The 10732-nt window shown below is 48.0% G+C and overlaps 1 non-coding gene across 1 annotated transcript; it reads left to right on the plus strand.

Moving 5' to 3' along the window:
• Positions 1 to 10136: 10136 nt before the first annotated feature.
• On the plus strand, positions 10137 to 10208 carry TRNAA-UGC. Its single transcript has one exon. It is a non-coding gene; the product is annotated as a tRNA-Ala (tRNA).
• Positions 10209 to 10732: the final 524 nt, after the last annotated feature.

Here is a 10732-nt window from a genome sequence, read left to right on the forward strand (position 1 = left end):
CATTCTTCTCTTCTGCAGACTAAACAATCCCAGTTCCCTCAGCCTCTCCTCAGAAGTCATGTGCTCCAGCCCCCTAATCATTTTTCTTGCCCTCCGCTGGACTCTCTCCAATTTATCCACATCCTTCTTGTAGTGTGGGGCCCAAAACTGGACACAGTACTCCAAATGAGGCCTCACCAGTGCTGAATAGAGGGGAATGATCACATCCCTCGATCTGCTGGAAATGCCCACATTTATACAACACAAAATGCCATTAGCCTTCTTGGCAACAAGGGCACACTGTTGACTCATATTCAGCTTTTCATCCACCGTAACTCCTAGGTCCTTTTCTGCAGAACTGCTGCCCAGCCATTCGGTCCCTAGTCTGTAGCAGTGCATGGGATTCTTCCGTCCTAAGTGGAGGACTCTGCACTTGTCCTTGTTGAACCTCATCATATTTCTTTTGGCCCAATCCTCTAATTTGTCCAGGTCCCTCTGTATCCTAGACTACCCGCCAGCATATCAACCACTCCTCCCAGTTTAGTGTCATCTGCAAACTTGCTAAGGGTACAGTCCACACCATCCTCTAGATCGTTAATGAAGATATTGAACAAAACCGGCCCCAGCACCGATCCTTGGGGCACTCCACTTGATACCGGCTGCCAACTAGACATGGAACCATTGATCACTACCCGTTGAGCCCGACCATCTAGCCAGTTTTCTATCCACCTTACCGTCCATTCATCCAGCCCATACTTCTTTAACTTGCTGGCAAGAATACAGTGGGAGACTGTATCAAAGGCTTTGCTAAAGTCCAGAAATAGCACATCCACTGCTTTCCCCTCATCCACAGAGCCGGTTATCTCATCATAGAAGGCAATTAGGTTAGTCAAGCATGACTTGCCCTTGGTGAATCCATGCTGACTGTTCCTGATCACTTTCCCCTCCTTTAAGTGGTTCAGAATTGATTCCTTGAGGACCTGTTCCATGATTTTTCCAGGGACTGAGGTGAGACTGACTGGCCTGTATTTCCCTGGATCTTCCTTCTTCCCTTTTTTAAAGATGGGCACTACATTAGCCTTTTTCCAGTCATCCGGGACCTTCCCCGATCGCCATGATTTTTCAAAGATAATGGCCAATGGCTCTGCAATCTCATCGGACAACTCCTTTAGCACCCTCGGATGCAGCGCATCCGGCCCCATGGACTTGTGCTCTTCCAGCTTTTCTAAATAGTCCCGAACTACTTCTTTCTCCACAGAGAGCTGGTCACCTCCTCCCCATACCGTGCTGCAGAGTGCAGCTGTCTGGGAGCTGACCTTGTCTGTGAAGACAGAGGCAAAAAAAGCATTGAGTACACTAGCTTTCTCCACATCCTCTGTCACTAGGTTCCCTCCCTCATTCAGCAAGGGGCCCACACTTTCCTTGACTTTCTTCTTGTTGCTAACATACCTGAAGAAACCCTTCTTGTTACTCCTAACATCTCCGGCTAGCTGCAACTCCAAGTGTGATTTGGCCTTCCTAATTTCACTCCTGCATGCCTGAGCAATACTTTTATACTCCTCCCTGGTTATTTGTCCAATCTTCCACTTCTTGTAAGCTGTTTTTTTGTGTTTAAGACGAGCAAGGATTTCACTGTTAAGCCAAGCTGGTTGCCTGCCATATTTACTTTTCTTCCTATACATCGGGATGGTTTGTTCCTGCAACCTCAATAAGGATTCTTTAAAATACAGCCAACTTTCCTCGACTCTTTTCCCCGTCATGTTATTCTCCCAGGGGATCCTGCCCATCAGTTCCCTGAGGGAGTCGAAGTCTGCTTTTCTGAAGTCCAGGGTCTCTGTTCTACTGCTCTCCTTTCTTCCTTGTGTCAGGATCCTGAACTCGACCATCTCATGGTCACTGCCTCCCAGGTTCCCATCCACTATTGCTTCCTCTACTATTTCTTCCCTGTTTGTGAGCAGCAGGTCGAGAAGAGCTTTTCCTCTAGTTGGTTCCTCCAGCACTTGCACCAGGAAATTGTCCCCTACACTTTCCAGAAACTTCCTGGGGTCTTGCAGTGGAGATCAGACAAGCGGGGCAGGACAGCAGAATTCGTGTAGCAGACAGACATGGTAAGCCGTAGACTTTTGGCTGCTTAAAACTTAATTTATAGCAGTGCCCTCCTTTCACGGTCAAAGCAATGCTCCTAGCGTTGGCCAGTTCCTGCTGCCGGCAATCCGGAAAGCATGTACTCTGCCCCTGTCCCGCCTCCACCGCGTGGCTGTAAACCACCGGTTACAGTTATGTAAAGGAACAGGCAAGCAGTCCCAATACTAAGATTTCCCTAATTCAAAGCAGGTCACCATGAGCGAGATCACCCTGATGAGGATTAGTGACACAGATAAAGACCACATGCTGCGTGAAAGCCAGCAAAAACCAGGGCCCTATGCCGCCATGCTCATTGAGGCAATGATACCCGAGTACCTGATGATAGCCTGGCGCGGAAAAGTGTGCTACCACGGAGGACGCAATAAGGCCGCTCTCCCCAGGAACCTCATGCAGAGGCTTTTCAATTACCTCCAGGAGAGCTTCGTGGAGATCTCCCATGAGGATTTCTGTTCTATCCCCGTTCATATTGACCTTCTTTTCACATAGTTAATATTCCTGTTCTGTTAAAAATAAATGTTTACATGTTTAAAGCACTTACCGACTGATCCTTCCCCTGATTCAGGGTCCGGGATAACGGCTGGGGAGGGTTGGTAGGGGAAATCTGTGAGGGTGATGAAGAGATCCTGGCTGTCGGGGAAATCAGCATTGTAAGCGCTGTCGACTGCCTCGTCCTCCTCATCTCCTTCCTCATCTTCCCCGTCCGCGAACATCTCCGAGGAACCGGCCGTCGACACTATCCCATCCTCAGAGTCCACGGTCAGTGGTGGGGTAGTGGTGGCGGCCGCACCTAGAATGGAATGCAGTGCCTCATGGAAATGGCATGTCTGGGGCTGGGACCCGGAGCGTCCATTTGCCGCTTTGGTCTTCTGGTAGCCTTGTCTCAGGTCCTTGATTTTCACGTGGCACTGCGTTGTATCCCAGCTGTATCCTCTCTCTGTCATGGCTTTGGAGATCTTCTCGTAGATCTTCGCATTCCGTTTTTTGGAGCGCAGCTCTGAAAGCACAGACTCATCGCCCCACACAGCGATCAGATCCAAGACTTCCCGGTCAGTCCATGCTGGGGCCCTCTTTCTATTCTGAGATTGCATGGACACCTCTGCTGGAGACCTCTGCATCGTTGCCAGTGCTGCTGAGCTTGCCACGATGTCCAAACAGGAAATGAGATTCAAACTGGCCAGACAGGAAAAGGAATTCAAATTATCACGGGGCTTTTCCTGTGTGGCTGGTCAGAGCATCCGAGCTCGGTCTGCTGTCCAGAGCGTCAACAGAGTGGTGCACTGTGGGATAGCTCCCGGAGCTATTAGCGTCGAATTCCATCCACACCTAGCCTAATTCGACATGGCCATGCCGAATTTAGCGCTACTCCCCTCGTCGGGGAGGAGTACAGAAATTGAACTAAAGAGACCTGTATGTTGAACTAAATAGCTCCGTTGTGTGGACGGGTGCAGGGTTAATTCGATTTAATGCTGCTAAATTCGACATAACCTCCTAGTGTAGACCAGGCCTGAGAGACGGTACAGAGAAGGGGATTAAATCTAAATCCGGATTAGCAGGTACGGTTACTATACCGGACACAATCTGCATTAGGGCCCACCGGGTGAGATAATTTTCAGGATCTTCATTAGTACCCTGAGTAGAAGCCACAGCTTGGGCAATAAAATTGCGCCTGCCTATTTGTTCTCCAAAGGTGGCCATTAGGGCTAGCCCACTATCATCAGCGCCAATTCTTATGCAGTCCAGGGCTGCTCGTATTTCTGGTGCCGCACATATGCCCATGAGGCGATAAATTTCCTGAGTGGTGAGTGCTTCTCTCCCTGCCAACAGGATGGCATTGGTACACCATTGGGAGAAGGTTTCTCGATTTAGTGTTCCCAAATGATCAGCCATTGTTTTTAAGTCTGAGGCTGATGCTGGAATGATAGTGACCTGTTGATTCCCCCCCCGTCTACCGGGGTGGTCACAGTGCGCCGTTCTATGGCTGCCACCGGAGCTACAAGACCCTCTTGTGGGTCATGCCAGATATCTCTCTGTCCAATTTCCCAGGGGTCCCAAATATCTGTGTCCCAATCCGATTGTATTTTACATTTGGTTGGGTTCCATTCTCCTGATGTGACAGCCGGTACTTGGCGGGTCGCAAAACCTAATTTGTTTTTTAACTGCTTAATAATAGAATCGCAGTGGGTATGGTTTCCCGAGGCTTTGCCCTGTTCTAATGTTAATTTCTTAACCATGCCCTGTAGGATTTGGTTTTCTTTGATCAAAGCCTGATTTTCTTTTTCTAATTCTGTGAAGGCTGTAATTTGGTCCGTCAGGAATCGTTCTTTACTTTTACTTTCCTGTATCGCTTGTTTTATTATTTCCATTTGGTTGTGAGAATTTGTTGCCATCACTTTCCAATTTTCCACCCCTTTTTCTAATTGGGATATTTTTTCTGTTAAAAATAGTTTTTCCTCTTTACAGGCTGTTAGTCGGAGGTAGCTGTTATTACAAGCCTCCCATAGCAACCAGATTCCTGCGGCGTCTCTTTTTGCAGTTAGGGGTTTGCATATGAGGATATATTGGGCCAATCTATCCTCTAGGTCCGAAATGGTGCAGATATCTGCAAGGGCTTGTTCAGTCCAAGGACTGTGCCCGTATCTTTGAAGGATTTGTTGAAAAGGCGTCATCTCTTTAATAAAAGGTGAGGTAGAAGCTACTTTTGACTTCATTTATTCCTCTGGGACTGTTTTCCCTTGCCTTTTCTTAAACATTTTTAATTTTGTTCAGCGAGCAGCACTGTCTGGTCCCTGGGACCCTCTTGTTGCCCCTGATTTGATTTTTTTCCCTACTACCTCTTCGGAGGCCAGCAGGTTTTGTTAACAATTTTATATTTTCTACTACCTCTTCGGAGGCCAGCAGGTTTTGTTAACACTTTTATGAGCTCTTTATTTTCCTGCTACCCATACAGGGGCCAGCAGGTTTTGGTTAACCAGGAATAGAACCGTGCTCTGTAGAGCCAGTTGTGTGCACACAGATTGGTTTACAATAAGTGAAGCAAAAATACCAATAATCCCCCTTTCGCTATTCTCCACCAAAATGTTATACCAATAAAAACTAGCAGGATCTTATTAAAGGGGAAAAGACATTTGTCACATTTATTGTAAATACCATAATAAAATAAAAGATAACAGCAAACAACGTTGTTTGGCTACTTATTCCTATGATCACACATATATATCCATTCACACAACCATTCATACAAGTTCTGTGTAGATATTATAGTTACCAGCCTAAAGTTGCTTATGACAGAATACTGGCCAGGTATCCTGTACAGAAGAGTGGAGCCGAGTCCGGGTCAGGTGCACCTGATGCTCCTGGAGGCTGGCAGCATAGACTCAAAATCCTTATTCTCCAGAGTCCAGTTTTATAGGGATTTTTCCCTATGTTAGTTCTTCATTCTGCTGTTGCTAAATCAATCAGCAGGTGGCTGGCTCCATTCTGTCAGATGTTTCCTTTGCGGTGCCGGGGTGGATTCCAGTTCGCCCTCCGGGGGTCATCTGGTTGATTCCACTTGACACCTTCTTCGGCCGACATTGAATTTTTCAGGCTGGTAACTCCCTAACCATTCATTCATCATTTAAACTAGGCACTCATTCACATACACTCTTTATTTTAATTACATTTATTTTACTGTTTCTTTATTTTTTGGGGTGTGAGACTCCCTGCCTTTTAACAATTAAAAAACATAAAGTGAGATAAAAATGATTTAGCAGAGGTGGGGGTCTCCTTTTGTATACTATAATAGCCACTGTTTTGGATGACCGCGGTAGTTACAAGGTTTTTGCCTGAGGCATAGGGTCAATTGACGGCTTGCGCGCTGAGTCAATTAACCAATTAGCAGCTTACAGAGTCAATTGACAGCTCACGCGCTGAGTTAACAACACGTTGAGTCAATTAACCAATTTAGCAGCTTACAGCGACCATTACGAAGTAAAGTAGCTCCAAAGTTTCACTTAGAGAACAGGCACTTAGAGTCAATTGATGTCAATTAATAAGTTTTGTACAAAGTATCTCTTTGAGCCGGCTTCACACAGACACAATTGTTAGAAATTGTTTATTTCTAACAATAAATCCTCACAAATTTACTTCTAACATAATCCTTACACAGCTATTTCTAACAATAAATCCTCACAAACTTACTTCTAACATAAACCTTAAGTTATCAATAAATCATCACAAATGTACTTCTAACATAAACCTTAAGTTATAAAGTATTAATTAACAATAAATCATTTCTCATATAAACCATGTTTAATATAAACCTTCTTTAATATCCCTACACTGCCGAAGAGCATAGAGAGTTTGTTTCATTTTGGTCTGTGACTATTAGCAGAAGAGTGACACCTAAGGACTGTCGCTACCACCCACCATGGGGCTTGGATTTATGATGGTGGGATTAAGAGCATCATGCTCTACCAACTGAGCTAGCTAGATTTAAAGTCAGTCAACTGCCCAGTCGCAGTGTAGAAGGAGCCTGAGGGTGTTTATTTGTGAGCTGAGGTTCCCTGTCTGACATTTGCCTTCTTTCCTGGTTTGTTATGTCTCCAGCTAGCAAGGCTGGTTAGATGTTGCTTTCTAGCCAAGAGAGCTGGGGTTGATTTAGCATGCTGCTGCCATCAGCTGGTCAGAGTAACCAGGGGGGAGGGTGGAATTTAGGATTCTCCCAGCAGGGGGAGGTGCTGTTGGACTCATCTAGTGGGGGAGAGTCTGAGTCTGAGTTCCCCACATGCCACACACACATTTTCACAGGGAATCAGGTCCCCTGGGGAAAAACTCAAAAGAAGCCCAGGCCCAGGAGTGTCAGAGAAGGGAATCACTGTTTGCCTTAAGAGGTGGGTGAAGGAAACCTGCAGGTCCTTAGATCTCTCCAGTGTCTGACAGAACCATTTGTGGGGAAGATCTGGGGAAGCTGAGGAGGACAAGGAGATGGGAAAAGGGCTTGCAGCTGTTGTGCAACCACCATGCTCCCAGCAGAAGAGTCCGGGGGGCTCAGCACTCAGAACTCACAAGATGGCAAAGCTCAGAGCCCCGTTACACAGAGTCAGAATGTGATCAGCTCACACCCAGGGGTGGGCTGCTGAGATGGTTGCAATGGGGTAAATGAAGGCAAAGGAGGATTGTTCCTGCTGGGTTTTCTTTGTGTTGCTCTGTGATCCTGCTGGAGGAAGCATCATTTGAGTTTGTTTCAGTGGCTTGGGTTGGGCTCAGGTTGTGAGCTGAGTACAGGGGTTCCTGCACTCTCTGCTCTTAACCCCGCAGGAAGTAGACAATGGAGCTGCTTCAGAAATTGGATAGAAAGTAGCCTAAAAAAGCGTAGCATAAGAAAGAAGAAAAGCAACACCACCATCTCCTTGGTGGCCTAGTGGTTATGTTTTGGCACTTTCAGTGCTATGGCCTGGGTTCAATTCCCAGTCTAGAAAAAGTAATTTTAAACCAAAAAAGCTTCAGTTATTCTTCACCTTCAATGGAAACAAATCCATGTTTTTTTCCTGACTCCCCCATCTTCCCAGTGTCTCCATGGCAGGGCCAGCTCCAGGCACCAGAGCAGCAAGCAGGTGCCTGGGGCGGCCAATGGAAAGACAAGGCTTCAGCGGCAATTTGGCCCTTTCAGTCCCTCTCGGCAGGAAGGACTTGCTGCCAAAAGTGGCAGAGGTAGAGCTGCTGTTGATTGCAGCTTTTTTTTTTCCTGCTTGGGGCGGAAAAAACGCTGGATCTGGCCCTGCTCCATGGAAGACAATTTGTTAAATCCCAGATGAGTGGAGTTAAATCAGTTCTCAGCCTGAGTCCTTAGGTCTTAATCCTGAGGATATTGTCCCATCATGGGGCCATTTCCCTCCTCTCTTTCATACAGAAGCACAATTTTCCTTGCACATGTAACCCTTCTGCTGGGCCGAAACGATAGCAGCAAGGGCCGGGTTCAATACATAGGGGTCCCTTCCCCACAACATAATGCAAAACCAGCTCGAGCCCCCACCCAGTGACCTGGGAAAATCTTACACACACCCCTGGGCGCCTCGAGGAGGCAATACTGCCCCTCTCGCAAGCACAGAGTCTTGGTGTAGCAGAAAAGGTTTAATTACATGATAAACAACAAGCATTAAATTGGGAAAATACCTCATAGGTCAAACAGTGAGCAAAGACCCACCCCAGCAAATTGGGCCGTGTCCTTCTCTCGGGGCCCTTGAGTCCAACAACCCCCCAAATCACCCACAGTCCCAAAAGTCCCACAGTCTTTGTGCAGCCCCAGAGTTCAAGAGTCTCTCTGCAGAGGTCCCCCTCCCCAGCCTGGGTAGAAAAGGGCACCTTACGTGGTTTTGGGGCCAACTGCCCTGCCTCTTCATGGGGTTCTGCTTCCACTAGTCATCCCCGCAAACAGCTCAGCTCCGCTTGCTCTGTGGGCTGCTCCACTCTGCCAGCTGCTCTGGTCCACCAACTGTCCCGTGAGCCACTCCAGCCGTCCTCGCAAGCTGCTTGGCTCCACTCACCCAGTGGCTGCACCAACTGCTCCACTCCGCTCTGCCAGCTGCTCTGCTCCACGGTATTGCTTCAGGCTCCCCCACTCATTAGCACAGTACTCAGTGCTCTCAGCTCAGCAAGTCCAGCTCTTCAGTGATTTCAGCTCTTAGTGATTCCAGCTCATAGTAGGGGAGCCCCAGTGCCAGTGAGTTCAGCTCAGTAACCTGTATCTAGACTCTTAAGGGAATCAAAAAATTAACTCTGACATTCCACAGTGGAGAGAGGCATAGGTGGAACTGGTGCTTCTGGCTCACACAAGAAGCCTGCACCACCCAGTACAGATCTCTGTCCCCAGCCTCTCTCTCTTGACTGGGTTTTGGAACCCATGTTCCTTGTCTAGCAAGTGCTATTTAGTTGACAATGAAACCCTCTATCATAAGACAGTTTTGTAGTTCCTCATTTACTTAACTGGGATGACAACATTTTATTGCTCCTGCCCCAATAACAATGAAATTGGGGCTCCCATAGCTGTTAAAATAACCATCCCAGGCTGCTGTGCAGTATGCTAAGTGGGGTGGGAGTGCCAATGCAAATAGCTGAAATGCTAATGCGAATACTTGAAACTTCTTTCTGCACTCCCCATAATCTACCACCAGATGTCAGGGTAGAGCTCATCCTGACTCTGCTTACACACAGACACAGGAACAGCAAAATCTTTCTCTGTCCCTTGTGCAAAGCAGGGGGCCAAATGCCATGGAAACAATGGACAAGCAGGGGGCCCTGGGCACATCCAGCCCTGGCCGTGAGATGTTCCCTCCCCTCTTTCTTTATGCCCCTGTTGTTATTTCATGGATTTTCTGGGATGGGGGAAAAGCTGAGTTCACTCCAGGTGGAGGGTAAAAAGGGCTCTGAAAATCTCAGGACCCAACTCCTGCTACCAGGATCACCAAGGTGCTGGGGATTTGAGTAGGCAAGGGACTGTGTGAATTGTCAAGGTGGGGAATGAATAACAATCTACCACAAGATCCACCTCATTAACCACCGACACAGGCTAATCCTGCTGCAGATAGAAGGGAAACTGGGAGTGATCCTTTGCTGTTCAGCCATGGAAACAGTGACCCAATTGCACCGCAGTGAACGTGCTGGGGAAAGCTGGACTTCACAGGCAGGTGGAAACACCTGGAGCTCCCCACCCCACTTCTGCCGCCAGGGTGAGGTGTGGAGCTGCTCACAGCATCCCCCACCATGACCTTCCAGCAGGGGATTGCAGCACCCCCCACCCAATGCAGGGGAGAGGGCTGAGCGTATCTCTGCACCCTGAGTCCAGGGCACAAACTCTCTCTGCCCCACACATAGAATCTGACCCTGCTGAAAAGTGACCCCTATGAACAAGTAACCTGCAGGAGAGCAGGACTGGCCCTCAGAGAGGGGAATGGGCTTCTTGTGAAGCCTATAGGTCACTGGATGCAGTGAGAACAGGAGGGCTCTGAGTGTTACCCATAATACACAACTCCTCTGGGGCTGTAGCTCAGTGGTAGAGCATATGCTTTGCATGTATGAGGCCATGGGTTCAAGCCCCAGCATCTCCAGCTTTATTTTTTCACCCTGCTCTTTGCTGTGGCCCAGCAGTCTCCCTGCAGGAGTTTCAGTCCTGCTCAGTGAGGGGCAAGTGCCAATTGCATGGAAGGTCTGGGGGGGTTTCTGCTTCTAAGTCACCTCAGTGCATGTAAGATTCCCACCTGCTGTGCTGCTTGGGACAACGGTAGATGAGAAGGGAGAATCCTCCAGCACTGGAGGGAAAGGTCCCATCTACGCAGACTGAGAGGCAAGGAAACAGAGAGGCAGTCAGTGCTCAGAGAGGAGAGAGGTCAGTGATGTACACCCAACAGGGGACACTGTCTTTTTGAGTATCACAGGGGCAGCTGTGTTAGTCTGGATCTGTAAAAAGAGACAGAGTCCTGTGGCGCCTTATAGACTAACAGACGTACAGGAGCATAAGCTTTCGTGGGTGAATCCCCACTTCGTCAGATGAATGGAGTGGGAATTCTGTGCCTGGCTAGCCAACTACAAAAGCAGTTTCTCCTCCCTTGGTGTTCACACCTCAGGTGCTAGA

The sequence above is a fragment of the Mauremys mutica genome, chromosome 19, assembly GCF_020497125.1.
Source record: "Mauremys mutica isolate MM-2020 ecotype Southern chromosome 19, ASM2049712v1, whole genome shotgun sequence".
NCBI classification, from domain to species: Eukaryota; Metazoa; Chordata; order Testudines; family Geoemydidae; genus Mauremys; species Mauremys mutica.